At 38.5% G+C, this 17,004-nt stretch overlaps 1 pseudogene; it reads right to left on the minus strand.

Annotated features, from left to right (window-relative positions):
- Positions 1-200: 200 nt before the first annotated feature.
- LOC149127393 (small nuclear ribonucleoprotein G pseudogene) overlaps positions 201-17,004 on the minus strand; it is a 55,799-nt pseudogene continuing 38,995 nt past the window's right edge.

Genomic DNA, 17,004 nt, shown 5'->3' on the forward strand with positions numbered 1-17,004 from the left:
ATTTGTCTTGGCCTAGCTCACTTAGTTGAAATATGTCTATCATATCCTACAAATTTCAATCTGTAAATCACTCAGAACATCATATTATGTCTGTGTCATCTTCTTTTTGGCTATAATAAAAGCTTATTTACCAAAAAGTTTAATATGGAAATACACGATACTGAATTTTTACATTATAGTAAAACAGAGCATTTCACAGGTCACGGATTCCTGTGCTGAACTGCCTTTTTAAATCCATGTTCTAAAGATGCTAACATGATGATGCTATTTCCTCACATCAACACCATGCCAATATCGTTCTCTTGTCCACTAGCTGACATCTCCATGCACTCATCTGTCCTCACTAGATTCGAACAGAGATCAAATTCCTGCAGGGTTCCTTAAACATGTCTGACAATTTTTAGCTTCAATGATAACTTCACAATAATACATTTTTTCAACTCTAGATTTCACCATTTCCTCATGGTAGTTACTTGGAAGATTCAGACATGCTTTGAAATAGAATTTGAGGACTTTGTCATTTCCCAGCAGTGGGCCCAGCCTCTGTCATATATTTTATGGTACAAGATCCAGCAGGTATAGCCATGCTTCTTACCTTATGTTTTATTGCCTAATATCACATATATGATTACTAACAAAAGTTAAATTATGAGTAGCATGATCTTTCTATGGTGACCACATGGCAAGAGATGCAAAGAAATACTATGAAAGAATACACAGGATTAACAATGTTAACTAAAGGTAGTAGCTGCCTTGCAAGTAATTATGAAGATAATTTTGCCTATTTGACTAGCAACGTAGTCTTACATTTTGCTAAGGACAAACAAATGATAACCTTAAATAATATTCTGGGAAATAAGCAAAAAATCTTTTGTGGAAGATTTCCCATGAGCTTTATGGATTAGCAATGAAAGTCAGGTGAGAGATCTAAATTGCCTAAATCTTCTTTATTCTCATTGCACACACATTTTTCCTTCACAACAGCCCTGTAGTAGAAAAGGGTGCAGGAGAAAACTAAAAATGTGTATATTATGCAGGAAGGCAACAGGTAGATTGTCTAAAAGAGCAATAACTCAGTGTTCTCTCGTCTGTTAACTGGCCATTCAACTCCTGCTCCATCCAGCCACTAGGAACTTACACTCCCTTAGTGAGCTGGTACCAGGCTCGGTGATTCTCTGCTTGGTAATGTTACCTTCCTTATACTCTTCGTTATAGATTGGAAGAGATGTTGAAATTATTTAACAGTACGTGTAACATAGCAGCTAATTATCAAGAAAGGATATTTCTTAAGTATTTACTACATGGTAAACATGAGAATAAAAGTATCCAAATGCATTATCATTGTTTATCCTCTTTTGTGAAGTAAACATTGCTCTTACTCATTTCACATATGAAAAACTGAAATTGAGAAGTAATTTGTTGAAAGTCATACAGTTTGCAGGTAGAATAGGCAGAATTAGAATCTAGGCCAGTGACTAGAGATCACACTATTAACTAGGTTATTCTGTTTCGCTCTCTTAATAAAACAGAGATTCCCTCAAGGCAAATCTATAACATGGTGAGTCATGGTACTCATCATATTTGATGAGTGTCCTTATTTTTTGACATTTTGCCTATACAGTTTTTTACTAAATGCACCATATAATTATGCTTCTCTTATCTGTCCTTTTCTTTTCAATCACTAGGAAAAGTGATTGCAAAATTTGTTTTCTGAATTTCTGAAAATTGCATCAGTTTAAGTGTTTGGAAAAAATGCCTTGATGATTATGAGCCTCATATCCCTAGTTACTGTTTCAAAATTAGCAGTTTAAATTGTGCCCAAGAAAAACATGAGGTTTCTATTACTTAACAATAATGAACCATAGGAGGAATAAGAGCAATTTTGGTCTCAAAAAGTTTTAAGCCCTATGGATAGTGTTGTGGTACCGGTGCATTAAGTCACCATTTGTGACACCAGCATCCCATATAGCAGTACACATCCAGTCCCAACTTCTCTGCTTTAAATCCAGCTCTCAGCAATTGCACAGCAGAAGATGGCTCAAGTCCTTGGTCCCCTGACACCCACATGGGAGACCCAGATAGATTTCCTGGTTCCTGGCTTTGGCCTGGCCCAGCCTAGCTGTTGTGGCCATTTGGAGAGAAACCAGAGGATGGATGATCTCCTTCTCTCTTTCTCTCTCTTTCTCTACTCCTCACCTCCAACCTTGATAACTCTACCTTTCAAATAAATACTATAAATTATTTTTAAAAACATGTCCTGGCTGGTGCCGCGGCTCACTAGGCTAATCCTCCGCCTGCAGCACTGGCACACCGGGTTCTAGTCCCAGTAGGGGCGCCGGATTCTGTCCCAGTTACTCCTCTTCCAGGCCAGCTCTCTGCTGTGGCCAGGGAGTGCAGTGGAGGATGGCCCCAGTGCTTGGGCCCTGCACCCCATGGGAGACCAGGAGAAGTACCTGGCTCCTGCCATCGGATCAGCGCGGTGCACCAGCCGCAGCGCACCAGCCGCGGCGGCCATTGGAGGGTGAACCAATGGCAAAAGGAAGACCTTTCTCTCTCTCTCTCTCTCTCTCACTGTCCACTCTGCCTGTCAAAAAAAAAAAAAAAAAAAAAAAAAAAAAAAACAACAACAACAACAAAAATAAAAATGTCCTAACCCTTGTCTGGCTAGGGCTTAACATTTGTAAGTACTGATATGATGGAGCTTAGAAGATTTTCTTGATTGTGTCCAGGGCACACAATTAGAAAGAACTGTCATTGAAACAGAGTCATGGGATTTTTGCATGTTTTCTCAGAGGTACATAAAACAGAAAGAAATCCTGACTTATAGCAAGGGGTCCCATACATCCATGTCTGTCACTGAACATGTGTGTTTTCTTTAGGTGGTCACTTAGCTGGTTCTCAGTTTCCTTATATGAAAAAAAAAGACTTTCTTACTATTTGATCTCTAAGTTTGCTTTTAACTCTAACATTTTACTAACCCAAGTTTCATTACATCATGGTCAATTTGATCAGGCTAAAGAGATTCTGTTATTACCCACTGAGGTTTAGATTTACCTCAATTCTCATTCAGAATAATAACCTCATTTGCTTTTCTAGTAGGAATAGTTTTTACGCTAAGTTAAAAGTGCTGTTTTGGATTCCACTACTCTTAAAGCCTTTTTAAAAATCTGACATTCTTATCGAAAACTAAGGTAGCTTAAAAATCCCTCACTGTATAGAGATTAAACATCTTAATGATGATGATATAATAAATATTTGATGATATGTTCTGATCTTACAATTAGGGATAAAATAGTACCTTCTTACACATGTTTAAGAACACATTCAAGAACTAAAGACTTGATTAAGACTGCTGTTAAGGAATAAGAAATGAGAAGATAAAGGTGAGCAATGGAGAAATTCAAGGACTAGAAACAAGTTTAAAAAAAAGTGATAGACTATACAATTATAAATATAAAAGGAATATCTTGCTTCAAACCCATGCCATTTTACTATTCTTAGTGATCCTAATTGTTTTTCCCAAAGGAAAGCCTTTCAGTAAAGGCTTATTAATATCATTAGAGAAGATCAAAAGCTCACCAGAAAGAAGGAACCTAAAACTCATTCCAACTCCACTAAAATGCAACTTCAACTTTGAAGAATGTTTTTATTATGTTTGGACTGCTTATTCTATAAAATTGGTTCCACTGAAAAGAGTGTTAATAATATTAACAATTACCATATAGATCTATATTGCATTTGCTATGTTTTGCTCTGAAATATAAACACCTATTAAATTACATGTTGTAGATTTATTTTTTATTTGTTTTATAATAGTGTTACTAAGTAGTTTACATTAGTTTTAAAAATAGTTTCTGTTTGTAATTTAAATAAATACTTTTTGGCTGTTTCCATAAAAACTGATAAATACAAGATTGTACATTTCTAGATTTCTGAAATTTTAACATGAAAATACATTTTATCTACAATTCTATTCTTGTCATATACACGACAGAATCTAGAAAAGTCAGAACTAAAGTGGAAACTTGTAATCATGTAATAAACAAATTGTTATTAACAAAATGAGTACATTTTACAACTGAAACAATGTGGATCTGAGACATGAAAAGACTCTGAGGGGCCGGTGCTGTGGCACAGCAGGTAAAGCTGCCATCTGCAGTGCCAACATCCCTTATGGGTGCTGGTTTGAGTCTTGGCTGCTCCATTTCTGATCCAGCTCTCTGCTACAGCCTGGGAAAGCAGTGGAAGATGGCCCAAGTCCTTGGGCCCCTGCACCCACGTAGGAGACCCAGAGGAAGCTCCTGGCTCCTGGGCTTAAAATCCACCCAGCTCCAGCAGCCATTTGAGGACTGAACCATTGGATGGAAGATTTCGTTCTCTGCCTCTCTAAGTCTGCCTTTCAAATAAATAAATAAATCATTAAAAAAAAAAAAAAACAGACTCTGAAAGTAACGTAGTTAGGTAGGGACCCACTTCTTGCTTCCACTCCTTACAATTTTCCACTACAGAAATCTATGTAGTTGCAAGCTTGTGGTTGTAAGTAGGAATGAAGGTAAGGCTCGAAGATCAAACAATCCCTTGGAGTAAGTCTTTAAAACTCTAGAATGTGAAAAAGTTTCATAGCCTAACGTTTTTAACTAAGAATTCTTTTATTTATTTTTTTGTATGTAACCCATTTGCTTTATTTTTTTGTTTCTTTATTTCTTTTCTTTTTTTATTTAATAAATGTGAATTTACAAAGTGCAACTTTTGCACTGTTGTGGCTTCCCCCCCTCAACCTCCCTCCCTCCTGGATCCCTCCCATCTCCCACTCCCTCTCCCATCCCACTCTCCATCAAGTTTCATTTTCAATTATCATTATATACAGAAGATCAACTTAGTTTACACTAAGCAAAGATTTCAACAGACTGCACCCACACACCTGCACAAGATATAGAGTACTGTTCGACTAGTAGTGTTATCTTTAACTCTCATAGTAAAACACATTAAGGACAGAGATCCTACATGGTGAGCATGTGCCCAGTGACTCCCGTTGTTGATTTAACAATTGACACTCTTATTTATGACGTCAGCAATCACCCGAGGCTCTTGCCATGAGCTGCCAAGGTTATGGAAGCCCCTTGAGTTCACCAACTCTGAACTTGTTTTGTCAAGGCCGTATCACAGTGGAGGTTCCTTCCTCCCTTCAGAGAAAGGTGCCTCTTCTTTGATGGCCCATTCTTTCTGCTGGGGTCTTGTTCACTGAGATCTTTCATTCAGGTTGTTTTTGCCACAGTGTCTTGGCTTCCCATGCCTGTGAGACACTAAGAATTATTTTAAATAAAGTAGCCAAGTTACAATGCAAGGCCTCAATTCTGAGCATTTCAGAACCCTCCTCCAAAACCTCTGCCGGTGGACTTCCAAACCTCCAGCCAGAGGCCCAGCACCACTCACATACACCTAGTTCTGCCTGGTCCAAATCACTGTTAACTGCTGAGTGTAGCTTCTGCTAGCTCATAGGGTTTCCTTTTGTGAACATAGGTAGTTCCTCACAGGGTTCCTTTGTGTGAACCTCTGGGTGGTTCGCATCTTGGTGATCTGCTTGTCCTCAGGCAGGAGATGGCTCTGTGTTGGAAAGAGAATACCTCTCATGCAGGAGGATGCAGAAAACCCCTGGGGGGACCTAATTCAAGAGCAGTTTTCAAGCTTGCCTGCTGTCTGGTCAGGCCACTTTTGTGCAATGAACGCACTGCACAACACAGTGCAGTGATCTTGCTTTTTGAAACTGCTCTCTGCCTCTTACACTTATGGAGTTCTCTATTGGGTACTTATCAACAGATACTTTGCTTCTTCCTAGTCTCAGAGAAATGATTTTTCTACCCTTTATCTAAAGGCAGCACATCTCCAAGATGTCCTCTATTCCATCTCCTACTAACTTAACCAAACATCATAGTTTTGCTGACAGCTTCACCTTTCCTGTGTACTGACTCCTTCCTAGCTTATTCTGCGGAATGGGCTGCCTGGCTGTTCACTGAAACTTTTCTTTCTCATTTCCTCCTAGGTACACAGAGAGCCCACAATTTCCAGGCTCCCTTAAGTCAGGTGTGCTTTATGCCTAAGATCTGGCAAATGGACAAGTGGACAGAAATCAATAAGCCAGAATCAGCTAGAATCTGGTGTATCTGCCATGGTCCACCTCTTTCAGGAATAAGTTACTGAGATGGGGTGGATGGTTCCCACAGCAGTTAGCCTATCCTACCTAATGGATATACTCAAACACTTCACATCCTAAAATAAAGCATCTTTTGAATGTAGGTCTCCTCCATCCACATCCTTGTTTAATGTCACTTCCTTTCTCTCATCCCTTACTCCACTGAACCTGGAAAAGGCATCATCAGAGCGCCCTGGGAATTCACTTCTCAATGTTTGCCAGGCTCTAGTGAGGAATCATACGACCACTAGAGGCCGCTATTTCTTATGTGGTGCAGGCAATTCAATGATACCATGCCCACTCTCAGGATCCAAAGGCATGTGGACTAAAGGATGATGAAAAGCAGCCAGCTCCAGCTTTATTAGAATTGGGAAACCACCAAATAGTTTCTATTTTCCTGTGTTGATATCATATAATTGATTTAGATTTCTGAGTTTTGAAACACCTTCATCATTGCTGGAACACACAAGGAGTTTAATTTTTGTTCTTAGCAATACTACTACAGGTTGTTCTTAAAAGAAATTAACTTTCCAGACACTTACTGCATGTTAGATTACAGAATATTTTGAGTACGATTTAAACTCTACAACTTTCCACTCAAGAGCTCAAACTTTCATTAAAAATATAATAAATGTAATTATGTTATTAAAATACTTAGTCTAGTAGTTGAGATGCCTGTGTCTCACATTAGTGTGCCTTGCTTGATTTCCCAGCTCCAGTTCCTGACTCCAGCTGCCTCCTGATGTGCCCACTGCAAGACAGTGGTAATGATTTCAAAAAATTGGGATCCTGTCTCCCATGTGAGGGCCCTGGATTGCATTCCTGGCTCCTTACTCCAGTTCTGGCTCACTTCTGGCCATTGTAGGCATCCGGAGAGTGAACCAGCGAATAAAAGCTTTCTGTCTTGTCTCTTTCTCTTTGTCATTTGATTCTGTCTCTTTTAGTTTCTGATTTGCAAATTCAGAAGTATAGATGCACTACACAAAAGTACTTCATTATCTGAGATTAACGTACATATTCCATCTGCTTTCTCTTATTCCCTTAGTAGATATTAATGCAAAAAGGCAGGAAGGCTGTTTACTTTTGAGATTAGTACATCCTTTTATGATTAATTTTCAGTTGGTGATAAAATTGGTAGGTTCATAACAAAGTAGAAAATGTAAAAAAAATACTACTATAGATAATCGAACATGAGTTACAACTTGAGAACTAAAACCCAAAAACTTTTTGTAAATATTAAGGAAAACATAAAATTACAAGATAGGTATAGTATAGGGTTTATCTTATCAAAGAATAAGAATATTAAAATGTAAATAGTTCTTCTGCTTAGAACTACTTGTGTTTTGTAATAACATAAGGATTAAAAGAGAAAATGAAATTATGAGCCTTTAAGGATAATAATATTTGAGGCTGAAATTAGATTGAGAGAAGGTAGCAGGTTTCCGTGAAGCCTTCAAGTCATACAGACTCAGATTCTCTGACTCAATAAAAGAGTACTCCAAAGCACACTGAAAAATTGCATTAAAACATAAGTATATTTTGGTGTCAAAGTATTTTGAAGCCATGCATAGTTTAACCTGCATTTCCATGAGCTTTTACAAATAGTGTGTGTGTTTCTAAAGTTTTCATACCACAATAAAGTTATATTTTTAACTCCATTTTCCAAGAATTATGTTGAGCCCCCCTCCTCATAGAACATTCACTGAATGACACCTGCATCTACTGCTGTGATGCATCTAGATGAGCAAATCATGCAGTGCTGAGGTGGAGCCCTAGGGGTACGATGACAGTGCAGATAGCTAAAGAGACTACTATCACCTGGTGAGGTCTATACCTAAGGGATGAGGAGGCACATCTCTGTGTACAGCTAAGTCACTTCAGCCACTGGCCCAGGGGATGTGGCTAAGAATGGAACAAAATAAGGGAAAGTAATGATTGTTTGCCAATAAGGAGCAATTTTCCTGTCAGTGAATTTGGTGGTCAGTTTTAGATCAGGGACACTGTCTGAAGTATGCCATACAGAGTGGAGAGTTTAATGCTATTTTGTGTGTGAATTTAAGGAGCTAGCAATATTGGAAAGGCTATTACGAATTCTGAAAGCCAGAGTTGATTCTGTTCTCTCTTCCAAGATGAACATCTTAGGAAGGATGGTACACTGCTTATAAATCTCTTTGACTTTAGTCCACTTTTTGAAGAGTAGGAATATTAATACCTACCTCACCAATGTGTCAGACACACACACACACACACACACACATTTACGTTGATAGCAGATATTCATAATTTATTTAATATAATTCTCTAAGTACTTACAGAGAGCTTTATGTGTTCTTAGTTATTATGAGTTAGAAAACATGTTATCCTAAAGAAGTGGTTGGACCCTGTTTGCAAAGAGATTATAACCTATAGCCAGGTGATATGTATCTATGTTTTTGTCAACAACAAGCCACATATACAATGGTGGTTCCCAAAGATTATATCGTGTGGTGACATCGCACCTATCTTACTTTGTACAAATACACTCTGTGATATTCACACAATGACAGAATCACCACAGCCTATATTTTTCAGCAGGTATCCCCATCACTAAGCAATGCCTAACTGTATTTGAATAGCCAAGATATGCTCAGGAAACAATAAATATTAATATAAAGTCATATGTTATTAGGAGTGCATGTGGGTTTTAGATGATGAATAATAGAAAATGACTTGAACTGGATCAAAAATATTCCTGAGCAGACAATATTAAGTATAAGTTAAAAGGCAAAAGATAAATAATGAAAAGAGACAATTCCCCATAAGTCTTTTTAGATTTACCTTGCTTCTAGAAATTTATTTGGATAGGTTATGTTACATGTGGCTGAAAACCCAAATTGGAGTAATCTCATTTCAGGTTTAAGACAAAGCTTTATTTCACACACACACACACACACACACACACACACACACACACACATATTTGGGTGGGAAATCCAAGGCTTAAATGTCATCTTCTCTGTATCAGACCCCAGATTCTTTCTATCTTGATGCTTCTATTTCCATTTCCACTCTCATTATCCATAATAATTGCTAGAATTCCAGCCATACACCAACATTCCCTGCAACAGTGAGGTGGGAAGGGGGAAGAAGGGCCCTCTCCACCTCTTTTAAGATGGCACACTAGAAATTGCAACTTATATTTACTTCTCTCTTAGAAATTAGACATACTGCCTTGCTGAGATGTAGGGCTTCTAGGAACTAGAGTCTAAACATTTATTAGAACAGAAATAGAGAACAGGTATTGGGTGGTGGTTTGGATAGGAGCTGGAAATACTTGGTTAGGTTTATTTTCTATTTTCTTCTCTAGGAAGAAAACCAAACATGTCCCTAGAATACAGTGGGCAGAGGGAAGGCACACAGGCTCCCATTCTGGCTCTGCTGCTACATGGCAAAACTGCTGCTCTTTCTCTGCCTCTCCTTTCTCTGCTGTAAAGCCAGGGCTAGACTGTTTAACTCATCTGAAATTGGATAATTCTATCATGTGCAAAAGCAGACTGATGACAGTACCGGACTCAGTTACTTTATGAAATGGAAAACCTTCAAAAGTTGAACACTTAAAAGATTGGAACAACAAATTAACTAGGTCATTGGTCTAGAAGAGAAAGGCTTAGAGTCTCAAATCACAAAGGGAGAGGTTTCCTTCCTTGGTGAAACTGATACTGGTTTATGCATGGTGAAACTGTGATTTCAAGATGGTTGAAACCGCACGTCATGCCTTTATGACTTTTATCAAATTGTTTAGCATCTTTTGGGTCTCAGTTTTATTAAATGCACGTGTTTTGCAGGCATCCCAACTAAATAATGCAACCCACTGATTTCTGCCTCCCACTGAAGGATTTCATAAAGATTTTAATGCACTGATGTACATGACGCTGACATGCTGGCTGCGTAGGAAATAAAATGACTTCTGATCTGGGGAAACATGTGGCTGTTCCCAATTTGGAAGGTTCCAGTAGTAGCAGCAGTTTCTACAACAGGGTGGAATCTGTTACTGAGCAAACCTGTATGGTTTTGATGGGACCAGGGACATGTTGCTGTCAGGGACTGAGCCAAAATGGGCTCAGCTTCCTTGACTAGTGAGATTATCTCTAACAGCCTGCTAATGGAGGTTGAGTGGCAGAATCCAGAATGCAATACCAGATGCTGGGGAATGGTCAGGGGCAAGGCAAAGCAAAGGAAAGAGAAGAATATGGATGCATCTGGATCTCAGGTAGGTTTGGCTCGATGCAGAAATACTACTGGAATGATATTTGTTTTCTGCTGCTAAGAGTGCTTCATAGTCCTCCAGGCTGGTGATGTTGGAGGATGCTTAATTGCACCACAGGGGAAGATGTGAGTAGGATGAAAAGTTCAAGGTAATAAAAAAAAGTAAAGGGAGCATGTGGAGGGGGTTGAGAGGGTATTCTGCACAAACTGGAACCTCACACTGTGAACTAGCAGGAGATGCATTTGGATGCCAGATTTATGGGACAGTTGCATCAGACTTCCTCTTCAATTCCCATTGGGTAGTGAAAAATCACCTTTCCCCAACAAGAAGTCTGGCACTGCCCTTGGCTAGCAGATGATGCTTAAGTCCCTGCAATGTCATGCCAATGGGAGTCTCTGCTTGCCTCAGGGCTTTGGTCATTAGACCATCTATGTGACCCAAAATGGGAGCTTACAAAACCATGCCAGTTTTGACCTCTAGCAGTACTGGATAGTAAAGACGTCATCCCAAACCTCTGGGAGGGTGCAGAGAAAAAAGATCAGCCACATGGATAGGATGTGCCAAGCCTCAATAAAAAAGTCAGGACAGCAAGACTAAAGCAAGCTTCCGTGGCTGCCAAGACTCTTGGAGCTGTGCAACACATCATAGCGAAGGGGAAGTAATGCCAATGAACACTCCACAGGGACAAAGTGATTGGAACTCTACATTTAGATTTTTCCTGTGTGTCTCTTTCTTTGACTCTAATTTGTTTCTTTTTACTATTATAAAACTGTAAAGTATAATACATTTTATGAGTTCTCTGTGTTGTTGTAGCAAACTATTGAACCTGAGGGAGTATTATAGGGACCCTGAATATGCAGCCAGATGGTCTGAGTGGGAGTGGCTCTGGTGCCCATGAACTTATGGCTGCGGTCAGGTAGGAGGGCAGTCTTATGGACAATGGTGCCTTCAGACTCGAGGCTGCTCACTGCAGTAGTAGTCGCTTTGGCAATCTCAAGAGCTGTGTCCTTAACCTTGAGTTTAGCTTCACGTATCCTTCATCTAAAATCTCTCCATTTTAGGGATGATGGCAGGATTCTTGTGGTTGACACTGTTAGTTGGTCATTCAAAATCCATTATCCTTTTCTTGACATTTTTAAAGGCCAGAGTGTACATTATCTAGGCCACGTGTTGGATCACATTTGGTAAAATTCAATCATGACAATTCTGTTTTCTGTTCCTCCTTTAATCTGTGGATCTCCATGTGACCTAGTTCTAAATATTGAGGCCTAAAAAGCTTTCCGCTGGAGGTACACATATTCTGGGACATACAGCTTTTCTCCTGTCGCTGGTCTGTCTGCCTTGAATGTGACACAGTGCCTGGGGGGCAGACCATGTGGCAGCAAGCCAACACAGGAAGGGAGAGCAGGGAGCTGGATGGAATCTGGAGCACTCATGGATTAATTGTGGGCCACCTATATCCAGACTTCTTTTGTGAGAAAAGAACATGTGTTTGTTTGCCATCAATTTATATATGATCCTCTATTGTTTGTGATCAGATTCACTTAAAACAGGTCCAAGTCTTCACAATGACACCAGGACCATGCCCTTGTCTTCTGACTTCCAATTCAACACTGTTACAAATGTTCTTGCTCCCTCATTTTACCTCTTACCTTATGAAATGTAAGCTTAATGTTCTATATACTATTCTATAACATGAAATAAAATGACCTTCCAGTTAAAAACATTAAATAAATTATATACAGGGGCAGGTGTTTCGGCACAGCAAGTTAAGCTGCTGCTTGGGTAGCCCACACCAGAATTCCTGGGATCCAGTCCCACCTCTGCTTCAGATACTGCTTCCTGCTAAAGCACATTCAAGCTGGAAGCAGGTTATGGCCCAAGTGCTTGAGTCCCTGCTACCCACATGGGAGGCATGGATTGAGTTCCTGGCCGCTAGCTTTGGCCTGGCCTATCCCTGGCTGATGTGGACAATTGGGAATGAACCAACAGATGGGAGATCTTTCCTTTCCTTCTCTCTCTAACTCTTTCTTTCAAACAAATGAAACCAGATAAACAAAAAATATAAATTACATGAAGCTCAATGATTCATAACTAGACCCCCAAAACAACCATCTAATCGAATGGTCAATTTGCTTGTTCATAATTTTTCTTATATTTTAATACACCCTTTTATCTTGACATTTACCAACTTTCCTCCAATTATAAACCACATATTAATATTTTATATTAATATATAAATTATACATCAATATTTATATATTAATAAGCATAAGATATGAATTTAAACTTTATTATATCCACTAAAGCATTAATATTTGAGAAAGTTTATTATTCTCATCTCTGTTGCCAGAAAGCATCTATGTAGTCCTTGCTCAAAATGAATTTCCTCCTTATTTAATCTAAAACAAATATTAAATTGACTGTGCTTCAGAATAATTATTAAATGGACTTCCCTCACTATGTCCTATTTTTTTTTTCTTTAAGAAAAAGAAAGCAGACATCCCTTGTTCCACAGGATAAACCCCACAGCTCTAAAGGATAAAGCTCATGAAGTGTAATTTCCTTCTGTTATTGACCCAGCAAAGAGCATAATTAGTATTCATTTTCCTTCCAAAGTAAATAAATAGATAAACACTTAAAAAAAATAAAAACTAAGCCAAAGCCAGAAGACAGGGAATTCACTTGGATTTCACGTGAGCTTAACAAGGACTCATGTCACTGCTGCCTCCCAAGGCGCACAAAAGTAGAAGCTGGAATCAGCAGCAGAACTATGCCTTGATCCAAGACACTCTGATATAGGATTTATTTATATAAATAAATGAATAAATAAATAAATATAAATCAATCACTTTTTCAATCTCTCCAATTTCTTATAATGTTTAATTAGAAAATCACCTCAGAGGGAGAAGATGTACAATTTGAGACAAGCTCAAGGTGACTTGCCCCAAATGGTAGAGTTAGAAACGTGCTAGGGGATTCCAATTCAATCCCATCAAGGTGGCATGTACCAATGCCATCTCACTAGTCCAAGTGATCAATTTCAGTTCACAATTGACCATAATGATAGGTGTAAGAGTCAAAGGAATCACATATACCAGACTAGTGTCTGCAAATACTGATAGAATAAAAAAGGGAGAGAATGATCCAACATGAGAAATGGGATACACAGCAGACTGATAGAATGGCAGATGTCCTAAACAGCACTCTGGCCTCAGAATCAGCCCTTAAGGCACTCGAATCTGGCTGAAGAGCCCATGAGAGTATTATAGGCATGGGAGCCTATAATATATAACCTAAATAACCTAAATGAAAGATCTCGGCGAGTGGGATCCTAGTGGAAAGAATGAGCCATGAAAGAAGGAGGTACCTTTCTCTGAAGGGAGGAGAGAACTTCCACTTTGACTACAACCTTGTCTAAATAAGATCAGAGTCGGCAAACTCAAAAGGCTTCCATAGCCTTGGAAACTCATGACAAGAGCCTAGGGAGATTACTGATGCCATAAACAAGAGTGTCAATTTGTTAAGTCAACAACAGGAGTCACTGGGCACTTACTCCTCATGTAGGATCTCTGTCCTTAATGTGTTGTTCAATGTGAATTAATGCTATAACTAGTACTCAAACAGTATTTTACACTTTATATTTCTGTGTGGGTGCAAACTGTTGAAATCTTTACTTAGAAAATACTAAATTGATCTCCCGTATATAAAGAGAATTGAAAATGAATCTTGATGAGAATGGAATGGGAGAGGGAGTGGGAGATGGGAGGGTTGCAGGTGGAAGGGAAGTTATGGGGGCGGGGGAGCCATTGTAATCCATAAGCTGTACTTTGGAAATTTACATTTATTAAATATAAGTTTAAAAAAAGAGAAAATCTCCTCAGAGTATTCACAAATATGCTTTCACACCAAGAATACTGACCTCACACTTCCAAATGTTTTACTTGGCAATTTTTTAAACATATAGTGTAGAAACTAAGAGATTGTATTGTGTCAATAATATTACTATTGGGGTTGGTGCTGTGGCATAGTGTAAAGCCACAGTCTGCAACACCAGCTCCCCATTTGGTCATGGGTTCAAGTCCCAGTTATACCACTCCTGATGCAGATCCATGCTAATATCCTGGGAAAGCAGTGGAAGATGGCTCAAGTACATGGGATCAGGCACCCATGTGAAAGGCCTCACTGAAACTCCTGGTTCCTGGCTCAGTCCTGGCAGTTGTGGCCATCTGGGGAGTGAACCAGCAGAAGGAAGATCTTTCTCTCTCACTCTCACCCTCCTCCTTTTTCTCTCTCTACCTCTGACTCACAAATAAATAAATCTTAAAAAAAATTAATATCACAGTCAGCCCTAGAAGCTACCATTAATCCCTTTCTGAAGACGAAGATTGAAAGCTATTAAATCACAATATGTAGTTCTGTTCATAAGAAAAAAATGATCCTGTAACTTTTTCTTACTTCCAAATATGAAGATTTTCAGGAGGCAATGATGGACTTGACCACATCCAACACAGAACAAATACAGGGCAAAACCACTCTAAAGGAGGTGGGCAATGCCACAGTGGTTAATATGCTGTTAGGGACATCTGTGTCCCATATCAGAGTGTCTTGGGCCAAGGCAGAGTTCTGCTCCTGATTCCAGCTTCCTGCTTTTACACACCTTGGGAGGCAGCAGTGACAGGAGTCCCTGTCAAGCTCATAGGATTCCTGGATTGAGTTCCCTGCGTCCTGATTTGGTCTGGTCCAGTCCCAGTTGTTGTATTTGGGGAGCAAACCAGTGGATGTGAGAACTTTCTCTCTTTCAAATAAGTAAAAATTAATTTAAAAAAAAGTTTGAATTACCATTGTGGAGGGGTGTTTAACAGGATTCCTCAGGGCAGAATCACTTTTGAAGCCTTGTTTTACATCTTGGAACATGCTAGATAAGAACATGGATACAACTGGACAATTTCTGAAAACACAAAAAATGAACCATAAAAGGCAGAGCCTTTCCTTTCTCTTTTATCAGAACAAGCAAAAACATATTGAAAAAGGTACATAAAAATGAACATTCAATTAAAGCAGAAGAAAATAGTTAATAGTTCGGACTTATTTAAGTTTTGGTTCATAAGAATTTATAAAAATCACTTAATGTTTTCTCAAAATATCCCAGTGAGTTTAGTATCAACATTGATATTACCATGAAAGTCGAGCTCAGGTAACTCCTGCCAGGATTCAAGGTCATACAACAGCAGCTCCAAGAACAAAAGCCTCTTGTGGAAATCTCTGAGCCCTATTCTGTTCCCATTAAATAATTTGTCTATCGAAGGGAAAGCTCATACTAAAGCCATTAACTGCTATGGAAATTCAGAACTGGTTAGTTAGGAAGAATGAGTTAAGTAATTGCAGCCTTCTGGGCTAAGCTGGGAGATACTCATGAAGGATTAACATAACCATTGCCTATCACATTCTAATAGAATCTTGATAAATACTCTGCTGGCACTACTGTGGTGATTCCAGAAAATTCTGTGTGTACATTCAGAAAATTCTGTCCCAATAGAAAGGAAGTAGAGAATTGAGATTTCCAGATATTTCAGAATATTCCAAAAGTCAAAACTAAAAAATTGAGATTATTCTTGAAATACTTAAGTTCCTTAAAATCATCTACTTTTTCTTCATATGCAGATAGCATAATCCTTATGTGAGATAGCTTCCAGTATGTGTAAGGGAAAGGTAGAACAAAGAAATGATCAGTCAAAAATTTAACAACTTCCATTTACTCAAAAAGGATTTTTTCATTCTCATCTGATCTTGCTTGTATGTAAGTTGATTGCTTTTAGAGAAATTAGTACTTAGAAGAAAGGAAAGAAATACGGGTTTGGCAAGACTTTAATCAAAATCTAAAATTGACTCTCTTATCTTCTTAGTCAAAGAATCTGCAAATTTGAAAAGGGAATAAATTGTTTTCTAACTTAAGGGGGGAAATGCCGTGGCAAGAAAACAAAATGAGTAGCATTTTGAAAAAGAAGGCCTCAGAATTTATTCAAGCATTAAAGCATATGCTCAAAGAGATTGTTAAAAGAAATAAGAATAAGCCATTAATTATAAAAATGCCACCACTTGGCTAGAACAGATAATCCTGTTTTTAAATAATTTCAGAATTTCACCCAAACAAAGCATGCTTTTATTCTGAGTTGTTTTAATGATTCATTTTGATGGGCCAAGATTGAAAAGCGATAACTTAAATTATTTAGTATTAATATCCATTACTGCCATTTGGTTCACAGATTGTTTGAATGAGGTCAACATCCAGCTCCCCATATCCTTACTTCTGTTTAAAGGGTTGACGGAGTAAATAATTTAATTTCCAGAATTGGATTTAAATGTAGAGGAAGATAAAATATAAAAGTAAATTTAATGGTACATTAGCCAAAACCATAAGTGTGGTGAAGCATGCTTGCCCTCTAGATAGAGCCAGGACAATAAACACACAATAATAAAAAAATGAGGAAGTCTGTGAGCATTAATAGGCACCTCTATGAGGTAACAGAAAGTAAGCATCTGGCTTTTGGTATAATTTGGATCACAG

This window comes from Oryctolagus cuniculus, chromosome 3 (assembly GCF_051225735.1).
Source record: "Oryctolagus cuniculus isolate XC-2025 breed Fujian yellow rabbit chromosome 3, ASM5122573v1, whole genome shotgun sequence".
NCBI classification, from domain to species: Eukaryota; Metazoa; Chordata; class Mammalia; order Lagomorpha; family Leporidae; genus Oryctolagus; species Oryctolagus cuniculus.